Source organism: Cyanistes caeruleus, chromosome 6 (genome assembly GCF_971803275.1).
Source record: "Cyanistes caeruleus chromosome 6, bCyaCae1.hap1.1, whole genome shotgun sequence".
Lineage (NCBI taxonomy): Eukaryota > Metazoa > Chordata > Aves > Passeriformes > Paridae > Cyanistes > Cyanistes caeruleus.
In genome coordinates this window covers 45,145,124-45,163,611 of record NC_141706.1, presented here as the reverse complement: position 1 = coordinate 45,163,611, position 18,488 = coordinate 45,145,124, and the positions used below count along the sequence as shown (strand labels likewise).

The 18,488-nt window shown below is 36.2% G+C and overlaps 2 long non-coding RNA genes across 4 annotated transcripts in view; one reads left to right on the top strand and one right to left on the bottom strand.

Moving 5' to 3' along the window:
• LOC111929622 (uncharacterized) overlaps positions 1 to 11,513 on the bottom strand; it is a 53,198-nt gene extending 41,685 nt beyond the window's left edge. Inside the window, exons 1-2 of one of the 3 annotated variants that reach the window (XR_015288596.1) lie at positions 10,720 to 11,513; positions 2,230 to 2,455 (exon numbers count right to left, since the gene is read on the bottom strand). This is a non-coding gene — a long non-coding RNA (uncharacterized LOC111929622). Of the gene's footprint in view, positions 1 to 20; positions 2,456 to 10,719 lie in introns of all 3 variants that reach the window. The other 2 variants (XR_015288595.1, XR_015288594.1) reach the window with 2 other exon arrangements.
• The window catches only part of LOC147652641 (uncharacterized), a 79,485-nt gene that overhangs the window by 37,848 nt on the left and 23,149 nt on the right, over positions 1 to 18,488 (top strand). The window lies entirely within an intron of this gene.

The window sequence follows — 18,488 nt, the reverse complement described above, 5'->3', positions numbered from 1 at the left end:
AGACACACACACAGGAACACAGGCTGTGTTAGGCTTAATTCATCCTAGAGAAGAGACACACACAGGAACACAGGCTGTGTTAGGCTTAGGTCATCCTAGTGGGCGGCAGCAGGCAGGGCACTACCTGACCCAGTAAGCCAAAAGGCTTTATCATGTGCAGCTCATCACAAGGCTGTGCTTTTATGATCTCTCTCTCTCTCCCAGCAGAAGGCTCAAACCTGTCTGTGAGAGTTCCTCTACACAGGAATTCTACTCAAAACAGGCAGAGGATGAGCAATACTATGCATAATCAATGGAGTTTCCCCACACCAACATTCTCAGCCTTCCCTGCTGCAAGGTCATTTTGAGCTTGAGCAAATTCCTCCCTCACTGAATCTTTGGGTTTCAACCCTTTCCTCCCAATATTTTATCTCAAAAAAGACTTTCAGTTGTGTGTTAATAAGATTTGACTATTAATGTCATTTAGCTTTTGATGTATATTTTTAGCATCTCTGTTTTGTTCAACATGTGAAATTCTTAATCTGCCTTGATCTGACTGGATCCTGACCTAGCTGTACAGGCTAGGTAATGTGACTGTGTTCCTCAGAGGTACAGCATATATTACCTCAAATATAGTCATATTTTAACAAGGTTGTATGGCTTCTTTTCAGCTGGGATGGAGATTCAGTCATTGTATCCCATCCTATGTGTTAATAGCCCCTGGTACACAGCAGTAATGACAGGAACATTGTTCGCTGCCCCAAACCACAAAGTAACTCTGATTTTGGTGAGATAACCTTAGGAGAAATGAATCAATTCCCTTCTGGGAACTCCTCACCTGCATTCCTCACTGGTTAGGACATTTCTTATTAGGCAAGTATGACTTTTATCCTAAGAAGATGGGATACTATCTCTTATCTCCACTAGATACTCCAATGGAGAGTTAACTCTCATCTGTATAGAACTTATTTTTATTGAATCTTGCTAAGTCTCAATGTTATTTGTTCACAGGAGGTCTTATCTAGGAGTGTGATTTCATTTTATTATTTCTGTTTGTGCTATTATGTATTTTAACTACTATAGGCTTTTTTGTACATTAAGAAAAAAGTTAAAGCCTTCTTGAACAATATTGTACTTTGTGAGCTGCCTCTGGGGAGCCACTGCACTGAAGGACTTCATTGTATTTTTGTGATTTGTCACAAGACAAAAACCATGAAACTTCTTGGCTATGCTTGTAAATTATCAAAGCAAAAATGTCTGATCCATTCTGTGTACAAGGGCTGCAGTCCTCCCATGGGTTTTGTACTCAAAGGAGCAGACTGGGATATTGATGGTGTCCTAGAAGGTATTGAAAACACTCCACATGTAAGGCCAGCTCTCTAATGACTACCAACTTTAATTGGTGACATAGCAATCTCTTGGTTTAGTCAAGTAGGGGCTTAAAAGACAACTTCAAAGAAAAGAGTAGTTAACAATCATAAGGCAACTGCAGGGAAGCAACTTTTGCTTCAAGTGGGAGCAGCAAACATGCAGAAAGGTTTTATATAAGCCAGAAAATCCTGATGTTTTATTGAAAAGATAAAAGACTTCTTTTTTCGTAATCTAAAATAGTGGCATGACCCCCATCTCTCTGAATTTCCAGCCAACATTTGATATGATGCCCTTCAGGAATTGCTCTTACCAGGGAGATTACGCCCAGAGATGTATGGTTGAAAAGAACTGTCTTTAGGGAATTACTGCCTGGAGGGAAGTTATCATTAAAGCTCTATAAGAATAGACTTTTCTTTTTTTAACTCCTTGAAGTCTTTAAAAATTATATCTATGTTCTGCAGACTAACCTTTGTTATGGTCCTTTCTTAAATGAAGTAAGTATTACAGATTTAACTCACTGATTGCAGAGTAGGGAAACACAGGATATCAAAATTGTATTTTGTAAATTTATGTCTCTTATCCAGAGGATAATTCCAGATAGTGCCTGAAAATTGATCCCATATTACTTCAGCCTCTTCAAATGACTAAAACCAAAGATGTTATAGGGACTGACTGTTTCATGCAGTAGGAAGGCTTGTATCTGGATCACACTCTCAGGGCTATGAACTCTAACTTTTCACATTTATATGTAATATGAATTACATTCATACTGCACACATATATGTGTGCATACATGTAATGCATACATGCATTCAATTACATTTGTAAGTGATAAGAATTATGTAATAACAGTTTAACTCTGCACAACAGAGTCCTCACCTGTAACTGGAATTACTCCAGCACAAGCACAAACTTCTAGGGTTTTTTTTTCTTTTTCAAGATCTGATTATCAAGTCCGTCCTTGGCAATAACTTCTGCTGATTTTTTCCAGCTCAATGGACTCTTCATGCTAAGTGTTGTACAAACACTGCATCAGGCAGGCCTTGGGGTTGATGTTCTAGTTGGAGCTCTTGAGCTATGATCTGTCGTGGTGCAATAGGTTGTCCTGTGGATCAAGGTGCACAATTAGGGCTTAGGAAAATAATAAGCAACAGTTCTTGTCATCATGTTTCAATTCATGCCATAGTTCATGTCATCATGGGTTGCTAGTTTAGGATCTTTGAATAGTATCCTATATTCACTATGTATATTCAGACATATTTAATAATTGCCAACCCCAAATTAAGCTTTTAGTCTTGAATTTCTGGGGTTTTTTCTAAATTTCTGAAATGTCCCTAGTCTACCTGTAAAGACTGTCCTTTAAACTCTAATAGTGATCATGATATCTGAGTGCCAAAATTGATTTAACAATATATGCTTTTAGGACTTTAGGATTACGTTGAAATATTTGGATGTAACATATGTTAAAATCTCAAAATTTAAGTAGCTGTAGCTGTCAGTTAGACATGTGAGGAATACAGCATATGCCTTTACACGAATCTTCAGGCACTGACTTAAAATAGTTTTGTAGTTATAACAAAACAAAAAACAAAAATGAGAGAGGGAAACTTGCATTCCTTTGTGTGAAAGACAAACACAAGGTTACAAAGTGATTGTTGTCAGTTTGGCCAGAGTCTATATTTTAGGAAGTTGAACACTTCTGAAAAAGCAAAAATTCAAGCTTTGCTACAGAGAGAGCTCATCATATGGGTAAACATGCATGTGCTGTCTGCCTCCTGAGATAAACTGTCTCCTCAGTTTTCTCTCAGCTGTACTCATTTGCCATCAGTAGAGAGCTGGTGTTGCTGTAGGGAAAGATGGTAGAACCTGACATAGTAATGTATATGTTTTATAGCATCAGAATGCTTTGATGCATTGTAACATCTGGCACAAGTACAAAGGGATTTCTGTTTCTCTAATCAAATCCTCTTGGAATGACAATATTAGGTATGTACATACTGGTACATCAAAGGCCTCATTTATCATTTATCAGGAAACAGAAGGGAAAACCCAATTTTTATGTAAATGCAGAAAAAAGTTAATAAAAAGCGCTTAGTGAAAGTCTCAGTACTGCTATGGAGTAAAATAACTAGCTTGACTTTTTTATTTCACTGTTTGCAATGTATTATTTGGGATATTCTAACAAGTATTAGGTGTTAAAATCTTTTTAACACTAGCTGGACAAACAGAATTTTTGCTCTGATATGAAATGAAAATAAGTGTTGTCACTGGCATACAGTAAAATGGAAGAGAAAAATGGGGATTTTTAAGTGTATAAAGCAGAATTGCTGAAGAATAATCATGTATTTCAATTTGCAAATCAGGATGGAGCAAGGACAAGAGATGTTCAGACCAGTAGTTCTTTGAATCCAAATCACAGAAGACTTGTGCCATGGCCAAACTGGAATGTGATCTTGAATTAGATCTGATTAGAGAATCAGTGTCTTGTTTGCTATCATGATATATTTTTTTCCTCGAGTTTTAAATAGTTTCATTTTTATTTTAGAACAGGACAAATTTTTGTTTTCTTACTAGTCTCCTTATTTCTAGTAATTTATTTTTGACTGGTGACTTCAACAGTGCAGTAAGACTCAGTGTGTCAGGCAGAACACCCTAATTCTATTTGTGCTCAGAAAGCATGCACTCAGCCTCTGGTTCAAACAACTCATCAAGGGACAGTGATAACCCTTAAATATGAGGACACAGAATGTAATGCTATTCAGGCAGATGAAAAGCAAGCTATCATCCTACCTCTGTTTCAACATGGATGTTATAAGTGCCTGATTTTGCAGTCACTGCTCCAGAAAAGTGATGAAGAGCCGATTTCATAAAATGGATACTATTTATGATAATATAACAGAAATTCAAAAACTGCAAAAAAAGCCAGACAGGGGAATCTTCTCTCACTAGACACAGCACTTAAGTGCTGTGAAAGAAAGCTGTCAGTACTGTCTCTGATTATTCTAATTTTACTTTCAAATTTTTTACATACCACCTGCGTTATCCCCTTTGGCACAGAAGATGATATTCAAATAAGATATTTTTCTTTATCATATTCAAAGATGATATTTATGGTCTAACACTCTTACTCTGAAGCTCCAAGTATCTTGTAATGTGTAATTAAATGTGTAATGTGGTTACTGAGAGAGCCTGGAGTAATTCTAGTGGCATTTACAGCCAGAGCTCAGTGAAGGACAGAATGGTTACTTCTCAGGAAGCTGCTCTTGCTGTCTGTCCCTTTCTAGAGAGCAAATAAAAGTGTTTTAAACTTCTCATGGAAAAAAACCAACAAAATATGATTTCTGAAAGCATTCTAGGAAAAAATAGTTTAAATAAATTTTTTTGAAAATGTGTGCCTTTTAAAAACCATTTTACTAACGGTAATAGTTTAAATAAATTTTTTTGAAAATGTGTGCCTTTTAAAAACCATTTTACTAACGGTATAGTCATCCTGTAGGGCACACTGACACTGTTGGTAGCAGTTGCATTGTGTAGCAATATTCTTCCTGTTTATAGCTTCATTCAAGTCCTGCTAGAATAATTGTGTGCAGTATAACATGAAATATAAAAATGCTGGTATCAGGCAAATTTTAATTTTGGAAAAAAAGTATCATCTCAGAATCTTCCTAAATCAAGAGCACTTCATAAAACACCCTAATTTAATTGTATCAAAATAACAGTTCCAAAACTGCTTTGTTGATTTCTTATTTAACACTTCATTTGACTGCACCTTGATTCTTCAAATAGACCCAATGCAAAAATCTTTGTTTCTAATAAACAGTATCCAATTATTTCAAAGACGTTGTAGTGTTTTGTATCATTCATTTTCAAGAAGTTTTCTGTTACTTTCTGTTGAAATTCAAAGCTGCCTTTATTAAAGGATTTCTACACCAGATTAAAATTTTGTTAAGAATGTAGTTCAAATTTACGTGCTTTTGATTTAGCCAATATAAACAGTGAGCTTTTTTGTCAGACACTTTAGAATAAGGAGCTACTGACTGAAAAAATCATCTGGTGCTTTCTCTGAACCTCTTCTGAAAGCTCTGTGTACTTGTTTCCTGCAGCTATCTAAAGCACTTTTACTTAAAACCTCTTCTAAAGAAAGACTTGGAATGAAATGGTCTTATAGAAAACAGACTTTTGTGTAGAATAGAAAGAGTACAAAGCTGAACAGTTGGAAGGTGTTGAATAATTGGAAATCTTCACCTATTTACTGCATTTCTTTGCCATTCTCTAAGTTCTATGGACAAATAATTGGGTTTGAACAGCTGGCCCATGAAGACAATAGACCAAAGACTTGAAAATTCCTGTTAAAGGTTGTAGCTAATAGTTCTTAGAAAGGACCATCAGTGCTGCATTTCAATTACCAAAGGCTTACTTGTACCTTACTGCAGGTGCTTCAGTCCTCTATGCCTCATGCATCCTACCTGTGCACAATCAGACTAGGAGCCAGTGCTGCTCCTGTGGGGCTCTGTTTTGGCATTTAGCACATGCAGAACGACTGTAAATGTGCAGTTTAAAGGTATTAGCTGTCATTTGTTGTCTAACAATGGGTTGTTTCTCAATCTGATGAAGGTGTAAATGCTTTTGCAATATCTTTGCAGGCTTTCACTTTGTAGGCTTTCAGGTCATTCTTGAGGTTTCCTAACATCTACGGTACTGCAATCCTACTGAAGAGCTACAGCTCTTGTTGATCTGAGCATTAATTGGTCTCCTTGTGTCATTCATTCCTACTGTCATCAGTTTTATGCTTACTTTGGGAAGTGTTACCTTCACTGACTCCTTTTATGGAAGAAAGCAATGCATTGCTGTAGCAAGCAGATAGATATGACCTGGCACAATCTGGATTGCGTCAGCTATTCCAATCCCTGTCACAAGGGTGGATGACTTCTGTGTTCTGAAACCTTATTTATTTTTTTTCCCACACTGAATTGTCTTCTAGCATACTGAATGACCTGATTCACAGAATGGTCTGGCTTTCATCATTAGTTTTGAAGTTGATCCAGTCTCTTTCAACTGCTGACCTAACTCCTTCGTTAAAATTTCTGTGATACTAGATTTTCTTTGTCGTGTGCCTCACTTTGAACTCACTTCATCAGAGAGACTGACCACTAGGGACTACCAAAGGGACCCCCAAGACAGAAAAATGCACTCATAAAGGGGAGGGAAAATATGTCAATGATTTCAGGAAATTAATTATATGTAAGTTTATTCTGGGAAAATCAGTGAATATGTATGTTCAAAACAATATATAAACAGGAATTCTTAAGGCACAATATTTTGGAGGAGATATCCCCTGGTGCATCTGGGGGAATAAAGAATGCCTTCTTCTTAATCTTACATTGGTGTTACAGAGTTTCTTAAATTTTTTTTCAAAGTTTTGGTTATGCATAGGTTCTCTTCTCTGGAGGCACACCATTCAGCACAACACATCTTCCATCTTAGCAGAGTGATGGGTTTTTCCTTTCTTCCCTTAGCTATACACAAAGTTGCCATTTTGCCTCTCTCCAGAATCCTATCTGTGTTTTCAGACCCATTTGCTGTTCTTGCTTATTTGCTGTTTTTTCCTCTCCAAGTTCTCCCTTCACTCTTAAAAGAGAAAAGGTGAATTAACCACAACCCTTCACAAAGCTCATGGCAGAGAAGCTCTTATTGTTGTCATTGGTTGAAGCTCACAGCACAACAGATCTGTCTTATGCCTTTTTTTTTATTCAGTCCTTCTGTTTTCTGGTGTGGGGCTAGTCTGGATGTTACCAGTTGCTCAGGCACTAGAATCTGGCCAGGCTTTTTTCTTTTCCCAAGGACAACCAGTTGGATACAGCACTGGTTAACCAATCTCTTGGAGGAAAATTGTCACGGCACAACAGTCTCTCTGTTGCACTTTTTAAAGTGCAAAATGTAATTGGTGGGCCTAAGGACCTGTTAGGCATATTAGGAGAAGATAATGTATTTCTGAGATGCTTGGAGATTTTTGATGTTTTATACTCCTACAGGGTTTAAATTACAGATCCATTTTGAAAGATTTACCTGATTTTTATTTTCAAAGCATTTTGTTCCTTCTAAAAGCCATATAAGACTGTAACAATTTTGGAATTTTTTGGTAGAGTTTGTGGACATGTTGTAGGAAACTTTATTGCTTTTCTCTTAAATCGACACGGAAGGCAAATGTAAAAATCTGGCAATTGATAAGTTCAGAAAAACTTTGTCTCAAAAAGATATAATTGATTCTTATGAGATTGTAATATTTTTTCATTGGAACTTCTCAGTTCACATGGGATGAGAAAAGATCAGTCCTAAACTGTGTCTATCTAGGCTGTGATGATGTCCTACAAACAATATAATTTAAAAAATAATAATTCATATTATTATTAATGAGTTAGAAAGTTTTAGCCATGAAATATACTACTTGTGTGCTTTGAATAATATATTAAGCAGCACCATCTTTCTTCATGCTATTTAAACAATGCTGTTTTGCCAGTATGCAATGTCCTTTCCAAATGACCTTTTTAACAGAACATGTTGAATTCTCTGAAAAGTTGAATTTAATTTGAAGACTTGTCTACATATTGTCATTTTTTCCTGGAGGAAAAGTACCTTATCTTTTGTTAATTTATGCCCTATGCAGCTTTTTAATAAATCTGTCTATGATATTAAGAATATGGATAAGTCTTTATAAGATCATGTTTCAAATCAAGGCTAAATCTATCTCTACAGCCCTTGCTGAAAGTGAATAACTCTGAAAGAAGCAAGCTCAGGAAAAGTATCAGTATTTATTATGCAAGAAGTAAAAGTATCTGTATTAATACTTGATAATACTGAACAATTAAGCTGAAAAATTTATGCATTTTACAAGGAAATAATTACAAGGATACAGATATGTACTGTGATAAATGTGATATGATTTATTTTATGTATTCTAATACAGGTATAAACTTTGTATTAGAAAAAAATATTTAATGTATTAGGATTAGTCGATAAGACTCTCACTTTAAAAACAAGCCCAAATACAATCAGTACAGTGCATTTTATGTGTAAGTGCTCATCACTGGCAACATGAATAAATCGTAATTAGATGCACTTTCATGACTGTATAGTATGTTAGGTTTTTTCCTGCACAAATTTGTGGAAGAAAGGTTACTATGGCTACAGAATACTCTTTTGAATGATTTTATCTCAATTGCTGAGCATTTTTGTTTCTGGCTTCTCCAGTATACCCTTTAATTCAAAACTAAAATTATGAAGCTATGAGAGATGTTTTAAATCCTGCTGCAAGGAAATTATTACCAAAACATAAGAAGTCCCTCAAACAAATAAGCAAAGAGATGAGGAAAAAAAAAAAAAAAGAATGAAAAACATGATTAAACTTTGTGCGATAGCTAACTCATACTCTAGAATCTGTTTTCCTAAAGTAAAATAACAATAACAGGTAATAACTTAAAAGTTTCAGAATTTTATAGAATTACTCATGAATAGTTTGAAGTTGCATGACTGGGTACATTATCTGGAGGTCTCACATGCCAGACTTTCAAAATCCCAGGAAAGTCTAATCAGCATTTCATTACCATGTCTAGAGCAACATAGAAGTGAACCTTCAGTTCGCAATTTGGTAAATCTTAATTTTAGAGACACCTTCCCAAGAATAAAGCATCTTGGCTGATAAGCCTTTCCACATGACTCACAAAGCTAAATATGCTTTTTATAGTCATGGAGCCGAAAAACTGTGAACAGCTGAGTGCTTAAAATTGTACACTCAGCAGAGAGCTACAGACTTGGAATCTCAGAGAAGTTGCTTAAAAAAATATTGGTGACTAAAGGAGAAAAGTGGGAGATGGAAGAAATGATTTGTCTGAGCTATTCCATTTTTTTATGACCTAACATACTTTATTTCTATCTGTAGAAGTGCAGAAATAGAAATATTGCTTATGCAAGGAGAAGGTGAAAATTGCTGCATCAAAAACTAATTTGGCAGAGTTGCCTGTTACTGGCTGATGTACGTGGCACAGCATCACAATGTGCCCAGGAGGCTGAGGAAGGTGATTAGTGCTGTCTAGGCAGCACTGGTTGTACCCTGTCTGGAGTGCTGGGATAAGTTCTGGTCCTTCTAGTACAAAAGAAACATGGGCAAACTGGAGCCAGCCCAGGGAAGGGCCATCAGGATGAGTAAAAGAGCATGTATCACATAAGAGGAAGCTCTGATTTGTGAAGATAATTTTTCCATAATGAGAATCCAAACCTGTTTGTAAGTTTTTTTCTGTAGCTGTCGAAGAATATAATTATCATTAACAATTGATGCATATCTGTATACATTGATAGGGCTACTAATGTTTAATAAAAAGTACCTAAATCTTCTCTCACACAGGAATTCTGACTTGAGTGTAGTTAAAAGCAAGTATTGTATTTAGATTGGCAGAGCTAATAAATAATACCAAATATTATTTAGGATTTTAATTACATAAGTTTTTGGGAAAAAATAATCACATGGACTGTCTCTTGGTTTTTTATTTATTCAGCCTTATAATTCACCTTTTCTTACGTAAAACAGTATTGAAAAGATAGCAATAGAGTACTAGAAATTAGATTCCCCTTACCTGTGTAATCTATTCCTAGCATTGATCAGGAATTTGCATAAAAGTTAGAGGAGCAGATATATCCAAACTCTTTGACAGCAAGAGGTTAGAAGTTCATTGAAATGCATCAGATGGCATTGACAAAAATGCTAATAAGGAGCAATGGCCCTAGGCCCTCCCCTCCTTTGGGCTGCTTAGTACATCATAGCAGTCAGTTATGCTTTGCATTAAAGCTGAAAGGTGAAAGAATATTGACACTTAGAGTCTTCCTGATACTGCTTGTGACTAAAATTCTGTTTAAAAATGCAAAATATTGTGTTAGTTTTATTACTGAATTTATAATTCTGCACTAAAAATTATTTATGTGGAAGAATACAAGGCTGTTTTAACTTCTCTATCATTAGTAAACCAATTATTTTCATTTGCTATGTTGAAACCTCAGCAGAAATTCATGACTGTAGAGAAGAAATTCCCCAGTCTTCTTCACTTGTAAGTGTCTGTAAGGTAATAATAGTCCTGGAAACCCACAAATGTTGATGCCTACTTCAACCCCCCATCCACCTAATATCTTGAAATCTGAAATTCATTAAGAATGTGTTCATAAGAAAAATTATTAGGAAAAAGATGCAAGTTTGAGAAGTCTGATTCTTAGCCAGCAGCTGCAAAGTCTACGCAGAAAAGAAGATATTTTAGTCTGGTTTTAAAACTCATGTAGTGAGATACTAATTGTAGAAAAGGGATAGAGGAAAAAGCGAGTACTTACTTCATCCAAACTGACAAGGTTGTGACCACAAACAGGAAGAAAGTAATCACTTCCAGTATGAGGAATATGTTAAATAAAACTGCTCAGGAGATTATTTTAAATACTGGATGCTCAGTTTTCAACTTCTCATTAGTTCATTTTTTGCTTCACATATAACTTCTCTTTTTGGTTCTTATACAGAGACAAAGATGTGATTTCATTGCCTCAAAAAATGCACGCCCTGCAGCAGTAGTTTAGGCTGGGAAATAGCTCCATGTTGGAGATGCAGGCAGAGTCAGAGGCAGGCAAGAGGGAAGCAAATTTAGCCACAAGCACAACTTCACACAAACATTAGCAAAGAGCTCTTTTTTCCTCATGACCCAGCTTCCCCAGTGCTGTACAAGTCACAGCCACAGGGAATATTCCACCTAATCTCTATCTTGCTTTTTCACAGAGACCTGCTCCATCTCTCTGCTACGGACAGGCATTTCCAGTCCTCATGGATTCCTTTTTGCTCTGCTCATTTGCTCTGCACTGTTTGATGATCCAGCTTCCCCAAGCTATCTTCCTGTGAAAAAACATGATTTATTTTTTCCTTAAGAAAGAAAAAAGTGAAAAGAAGAAAATGTTTTCTTTCAGTGCCTGAATTCCTCTAGTTTGAGTCTGTGATTTCCAATTCTGCTACCCAAACTCTCAAAGTCCAAGTACTTTCAGATGATGTGCTATTAGGCTGTGATTTGTTTGGACAAAAATCTAAATCTTATTTCCTGAGGTGAAAGGTTCCATGTCCTATCTTTTGTATAGAAAATTATCTCATTCTTTTAAACTCTGATTCGTGTTGCCACTGCTTCATTGTCACGATATCCTGTTGAGCCCAGTGAAAACTGTGCTTGCCAAACAACATTAACACTTCATGTGATTTTTTGCTTCACTCCATAAGCACAATATTTAAGTTGCAGGATTTGTATGAAATATTTTTGTCATTTACTTTGCTTAGGAAGATGGGGCAAGGATAATAAAAAACCCCAACAACCAATGAAATAAAGAAACCCCAAACCCCACACCCTATGAAAAAACAACCTGTGTGGATTGAAGGAAGAAGGAAGGAAGATCTAAATCATCAATATTGTACATCAGGATTGACATCTGATTTATTGCTCAATAGTTCTTTAGCTAAAGGCTTGAATAGACACAGAATTCTTGTTATACAACACTAGAACTGAGCTCACAAATCTTCTCAGAAAGAGAAGAGAAAGTTGTTCCCAAAAAAATCAATATCATATTAAGTCCCATACCTTTTGAGAAAAGCATCCTGCTACATGTATCTAACTCCAGACCATTACTTCATAACAGCCACAGTTCTAGGTTTACAAACAATTGTACTTAAATCTGAATCTTTAATATTTTAAATTTACTTTTTTTGTGCATACTATTGGATTTGAGTTAAGGACTGAGATGATTACTTTTTCTTATTGTAACTTTGCATCCTATTTTAATATGTGAAAGTTAAAATGGGCTTTCTTCTGCTTGGTCTGACTAATGCATGAATTATTGGACTTTGGGCCTTTTGAGACAATTTTTCTTAAATATGTAGTCCTCTTAATTTTTATAGTATAGACAAAGTAAACAGTGCTCGTTTAACTTGATGGATTTACTTAGATCCCTTCCTGACAGTCCATAAGACTTCCACAATACATGAATTTAAAAGAATTAATAATTCTATGGCAGTGATCAATTTGCTACTAGGTGGTTACAGTCAAGGTCAGTGAATTCCTGCCAAAAACATAGACAGCAACTGCAGGGAGCTACCTCCTTTGGAGACAAAGTTATTTTGTTGTATGTACCTGGAAAGTTTGGTATAATGAGGGATATTACTCACATCCAGCTGAAGTGCAACTGAATATTAAACCAGACAGAAGAAAGAATCAAAATGACCATGTTGGCTTTGAACCAAGTAGGAATTTCTAGAGCCTTCTTTTACCTCACATCCCTTGTTGATGTTTTGATAGGTTCTCTCTTACCACCACTGTCAGCAGTGTTGTTCTGTCCTTATTGCTCCTATCTTGTCTATTTAGTGACAGAATTACTGTGTTCTTTAGCTTGGCGGAAGACAAGAAATAAAATGGAGAGATTAGCAGGTGTGTAGAGTTGATATTGGGAGGGAACAACATGCCTTGTCTTTAAAATCCAGCAGATGGGAAGGTGTTTATTATTATTCACTGTAGCGGCCTGTCTGTTATTAAAATGAGTAATTAAAGTGGTCATCCAAATGCAGCATGTCACAAAGTGTTTGCACCTCACAGTGAGGATGATAGGGCACACAAAGTGTTCTCTGTGTGAGCAACACACAGTTACTCAGCAGAAAAGGAACAGTTACTAGGCAGAAAAGTCTAACAATTTCAGACTTCTAAAAATCTACTTTGAGGAGTCTTTCAATAGAAAAACTTTTCTCACGTTTCATACTCTTTCAAAACTGAGGAGGCAGGTTTTTAGCCTTGTACGTGATAGAAGCGCAAAACTGAATATTTTTTTAAAATTTCATCCTTTTTATTCAAGGCTAAGAACAAGACTTTTCAAAACTTCATCCATATTTCCATGGTCTGACCCTGCACAGAATCTCTGCTTTCATCTTTTCATATGCAGTTCTTTGCAGGGACAGGTAATGACAAAAAATTGTATCCACAGTACAATGCAGACTGTATTTCTCTGCCTATAATACTGATTGATGTAGGTGACGAGCAGTTCCATGACCTCTAAAGAAATAAAACTTGAGTTTACACAATTTGGGATAAAGAAAAATGGGCAATGGCAGCCTCAGAGACTGCTTGAATCATGCACAAAGAGGGAGCAGTTGCACACACTCAGGGACAAATGGATGTGTAAGAAGCTCTGGCAGAACTCGTTTAGGGTGATGTACAAAACTGAGCAGTTAAGTGACAGAAAGTGAAGCCAGCTCTCTGACTCCTGGCTTTGAGTGATGACTGTTTCAGAAATAAACTGTGAAAACATTGTGGACAAAGAAAGGAGCAGTCAAAAGTTTCAAATTGCAATGGACAGAAGAAGACAACTCAAACTAACTTCAGCAATTCCAAGCATTGTTGCCAATAAAAAAAATGGTCCACGGGCAGGATATTTTTGTTACTAGTGAATCTTAAAGTGTGTGATTGTACTTGGTGGTTTCTTCTAAGTTTATTGCAAAATATGGCTCTAGATATGTCAATGTGCCTTCAAATTTTAAAGTTCAATGATTATTAGGAAAGAGACATAATCAAATGTGTGATGAAAAGACTGTAGAACTGTTACTGTCTATACCTATACTTTTTAAATTACAAAGGCACCTACAACATTTGTCTGTTGATAAAATTTTGCTTAGTAACTCCAAATCGATGGTGCACTCATGGCAACTGCTGAGATTAGCCATCAAAGTTTGTCCCCATGCTGAAGTTCTCTTTTAAGTATCTAGATCAGATGGCTTCATCTAACTCAGATAAGGTAAGGAGGACACATAATTCTTTGGTTTACATATCTGGTAGTATTTTCAAGAGTTTTCTCTCAGTTATAACAAGTGGCCATTTCCAAGGCCTTAGAAAAACTTAATTTAATTTTATAAGGTCTTTCTGCTGTTTAGAATTCATGAACTTCAAACCACCTAACTTCTTACAAAATGAGGGACATGCTTTGTGGAGAAGGAAGCAAACTGCACACATAACTTGACTTTGAATAGAATTTGATTCTCTTGTCCAGCATTTTCATAACTGAGCTACAGAGAGGTTAGTGAACTTGTGTAGAATATGTAAGCAAGAGGCTGAAAATCCATATTGAAGTAGCTATCTGCTGTCCACAAACTGAAAAGAGAGGCAAAGCAAAGTTTCTCAAGGTGTTATTTGTTGCTTTCATTAAAGGTTTGGACAGCAGAATAGAGAACGCCCTTATTAAATTTTCAGACAAAACAAACAAAACCCCAAAAAACAAGGGCAGGACAAGCACTTGTGAGATTAGAATGTGAAATGCTGATTGATTAGAGCAATAGGATGAATCAGACACAATGTAAATCAGTCATAGAAGGTGAAAATTCCCACACATGACTATGATAAACTACATATATGCAAATGAAAAATGCTAGAAAAGTTGAAGTTCTAAAGAAGACAATCTGCGGCTTTTAGAAGATCATCAGCTAAGCAACAGTGGCTTGGTGCCCTACCTTGTGATAAAAGATAAAAGGCTTAAACTGAGCCAGGGATAGTGCTTGCTGTGCTGTAGAAAGTGGTTTTGGAAACACTAAGGGTGGTCAAGCTTTCCAACAGGATGATTGTCACTGTAGATTTTTTGGTATACAGTGAAAAATAAAATACAGCACTAGGCTCATCAACCATTCAAATTTCCAGTGGTTCTCAGTCAAGATGCTATCTCTTTTAAATGTTGTTCATATTAATAAACATATTTTCTCCTGGACTGTATATAATGAAAAAAAAAAACAAACCACCAACAGATTATACACCAATATATAAGGCAACAGATCTGGAAAAAACATTTTACCATAATTTCAAAGTGAAAAAATTCTTGGATTTGACATGTCTGAAATGTCTTCATGTAGAGATGAAAAATTCTGAAAGGTAAAACTAGCTCATAATGCCTCTAGGTGCTTATCCCCATTGTTGTTGCACCTGTGGGTGCTGTCTACTATTGCCTAGTGTATCTGTATGGACCATAAAAGAGGTGGTTGAGCCATAAGGATAGCTCCAATTAGACACACAAATAGTTTCAATGGAGTCAGAAAAGCTGGTTCACAAGAAAAGCCATTAGCAGAGCTTAGCTCTGAATTCTGGTATTCTAAGTCTCAGAAAAGCCCTTAAACCACGAATTCTCTCTGTTTGTATTATCAGAATGAAAGGTTCTCTTTTGGCATTGTTAGATAATGCTTAAGTATTAAGAACCAAAGACCTGTGGAAAAAATCTTGGGTAGCTGGTTTGCTGAATGGAATTCCTGATATTTACAGGGATATCTATAATGTTACTCTTAAATTCTTAATTTAGGTAAAGGGATTTTTTTGGCCGTTGAAGTTTGAAGAAATGCTAAGCATAAGTTTACTTTTTCACATATAGAGCACAATGTCAGTAGGGGTGAAGGAATTTTCTCATTTTTCAATGAGGATTGAGTTGGCCTTTGGGAGTAGTTCTACTGTCTTTGTAGGTATATATGTGTGTAAAGCTAAGTGTGCAGGCAAATCATGGCCAGAATTACCTCCTGTATTCACTATTGTGAATGGGAAATGGAGAATGCTTGCACAGACCCTTTAAAATTATACTTTAAGGGATTGAGCAGTTATGAAAAACTATGCTATGTCAAGAGAATAACACAAGTATAACAAACAATCACATGTGATATTGTCAGGATGACTTTCTTTCAAAAGAAACCCTGTCTTTCTTGCTATTCTTCTCTGTCCTGCTTTTGTTTGCCTCAGATGCAAATGACCTCATTATCAGTATAGATGAAAGGCATTCAGTCAGCTTACATGATGGCTAGATGCACTAAACACTTGATACTTTATAGTATCAATTCAACTTTCCTAACAGGATTCTGGACAACAGAATATGAGTGTGAGGTATGTTCTACCCTTGGCCAAGACAAGAAGAGGTTAATTAGCTGCACTGGGGACAGGAAGGAGGACCAACCTTTTCCAGTAAACACTGTTCAGTGCTCATTTTCTAAAGGGAAGGCAATATTGCGTTGGCTAATTAGAAATAGGAAGCAAAAGAAGGAAGCCAGTTAAATTTGTGTTTGCACAGGAATGGGCAGCAAAAACTCTGTAACTAATTATGGAAGAAATAAATGTTTCTCTCTAGCTGCAAAGTTCGTTTGTCAAGAGTTGTAATTTGGACATAAAGAGTAATGACCTGGGAAAAATTAAAAAAGAATACATAATTGAGTCTTAGAAAAAATTCATTTCATCCTGTAGGAAAGACCTGAGTTTGATTGAGAGGATTTTTTTGTAATGTTCTTGTTTCTTTCTCGTCAAACTATATTTGTATGCCAAGAGCACAACTATTCTTCTCTTGCCTTTAACTCTAAAGGCTGATGTACAGAGTGTTCCTCACTGAACATGGAACCTTTGTACATGCTGGCATGTGATTTAATGCAGAAATATTTGAGGGATTTATGAACTTTCTGGGAAGTTGCAGGCAAGTATTTGAATGAATGCATACTTACATATGCAGAAATCCTTTTGCCGGCCCTTTTTATTATGATTCATTTAATAAAAGCTTTAAGATGCTAGCTTCAGTCTTAGTACTTTCAATAATAAGAAGCAGAAATATTAAATTTCTCTTTCCCTGACCACTCCTAGGTCATGTTACAGTCTGGTGACATTGTCAGTAGATCAAGGAATCTTGTTAAGTTTCTAGGGTAGATTTGATGGTGGTGACTTTATTACCTACCTTTCTAATAAGTCCAGAAGCTTCCTATTCCTTGGGGGTGACAGAATGCCTCCTAATATTAATCACCTAACTAGCCACATCTTAATGCTTCAGATGACACTGGAGAGGAGAGATAGAGAAACCAATGCCCTATTAAAAGACTAATGGTTCTTCCAGTGCACCATGGTCAGAGCATGCCTCTCCCGCAGAACTGTTTTGTTTTCCACACTGGCCTACACTCACAGGCTATTAAAACACCTGTGATCTGTTTGCCATCTTCTACAAGTTACATTCTACACACTGTGCATAACCCTTGAAAATATTATCTTTTTGACTGCAATAGACAATGTGAAAGTAAAGGAATTGAATCAGCAACAAGTTTTAGAGCAGGTCTGTTGCCATCTGAAGTGCTAGCAGAGAATCTCGTCTCTTCTGAAAACTGAGGACAAAAGCCTGGTTACATAGAAGTTAACACGCTGCCAGAGCTGTCTCACAGAGCTTTTCTTTCTGTGAACAGTGTCAGACTTCTTTTGGGAGAATTCATTTCCTGTTTCTAATATTTTTTTTTTTTTTCTGTGTAATGCTGGTGAAACATCCTAAGGGTGTAGGATAAGGAAAATAAATTAAGATTGTTACATATTTACAAATAGGCAAAACCATATCCAGTGTTGGGAAAAGTGTGCTTCTGTTCATTACCAGCCCTACTTCCATTCTTTTACATGGCTTGATTTCTCACATTCTCATAGCTGAGATGAGGTTCTTGATAAAATTTTCTCTTCCAAATCTATTTAGAAGATTTCTTTTTCTCAAGGTTGCATTTAACACAAATGATACAAAAATGAGATAGCTCACTGAGAGATAGTGGCTTGAGATACATAGCTTATAATCCAAAAAAAGTTCTGGCTGACACAATGTGCAAGGTATCGAGTTGCTGAATGAATGTTTCGGTTAATGGGGCAGTTTAGCATTAGTGGTTGCCTTCTATGAAAGTACTGACATTGCAATTGGTAAAGAACTAGCAGATGGCAGCTCTGGAGTAGGATTGACCAGAAAATAAAACAGTTTTTTAACAAAAAATAGTGAGCTTTTTACACTTCTTTGGTACATTGAAATAAAAATGATACCTTCAAAATGTGAGCACTAAATGTCTGAGGGACTGTGTGAAAATTTGTTTGTAGTTAATGCTAGGGATAATTGTGTGGAGAATTATGGTGGCAAGTGTCTCTTAATTACAGTCAAATGTTGTCCACTTTGTACAAACTAACCATTAATTTTCTCACACAGAGATAAAATGTTTTAATGAGAAAGCAGATGAGATTCTGGGTCTCCTGGGTTATGGAGAATTGTCCCAAACAGCAAATTTACCAGCTGAGGTG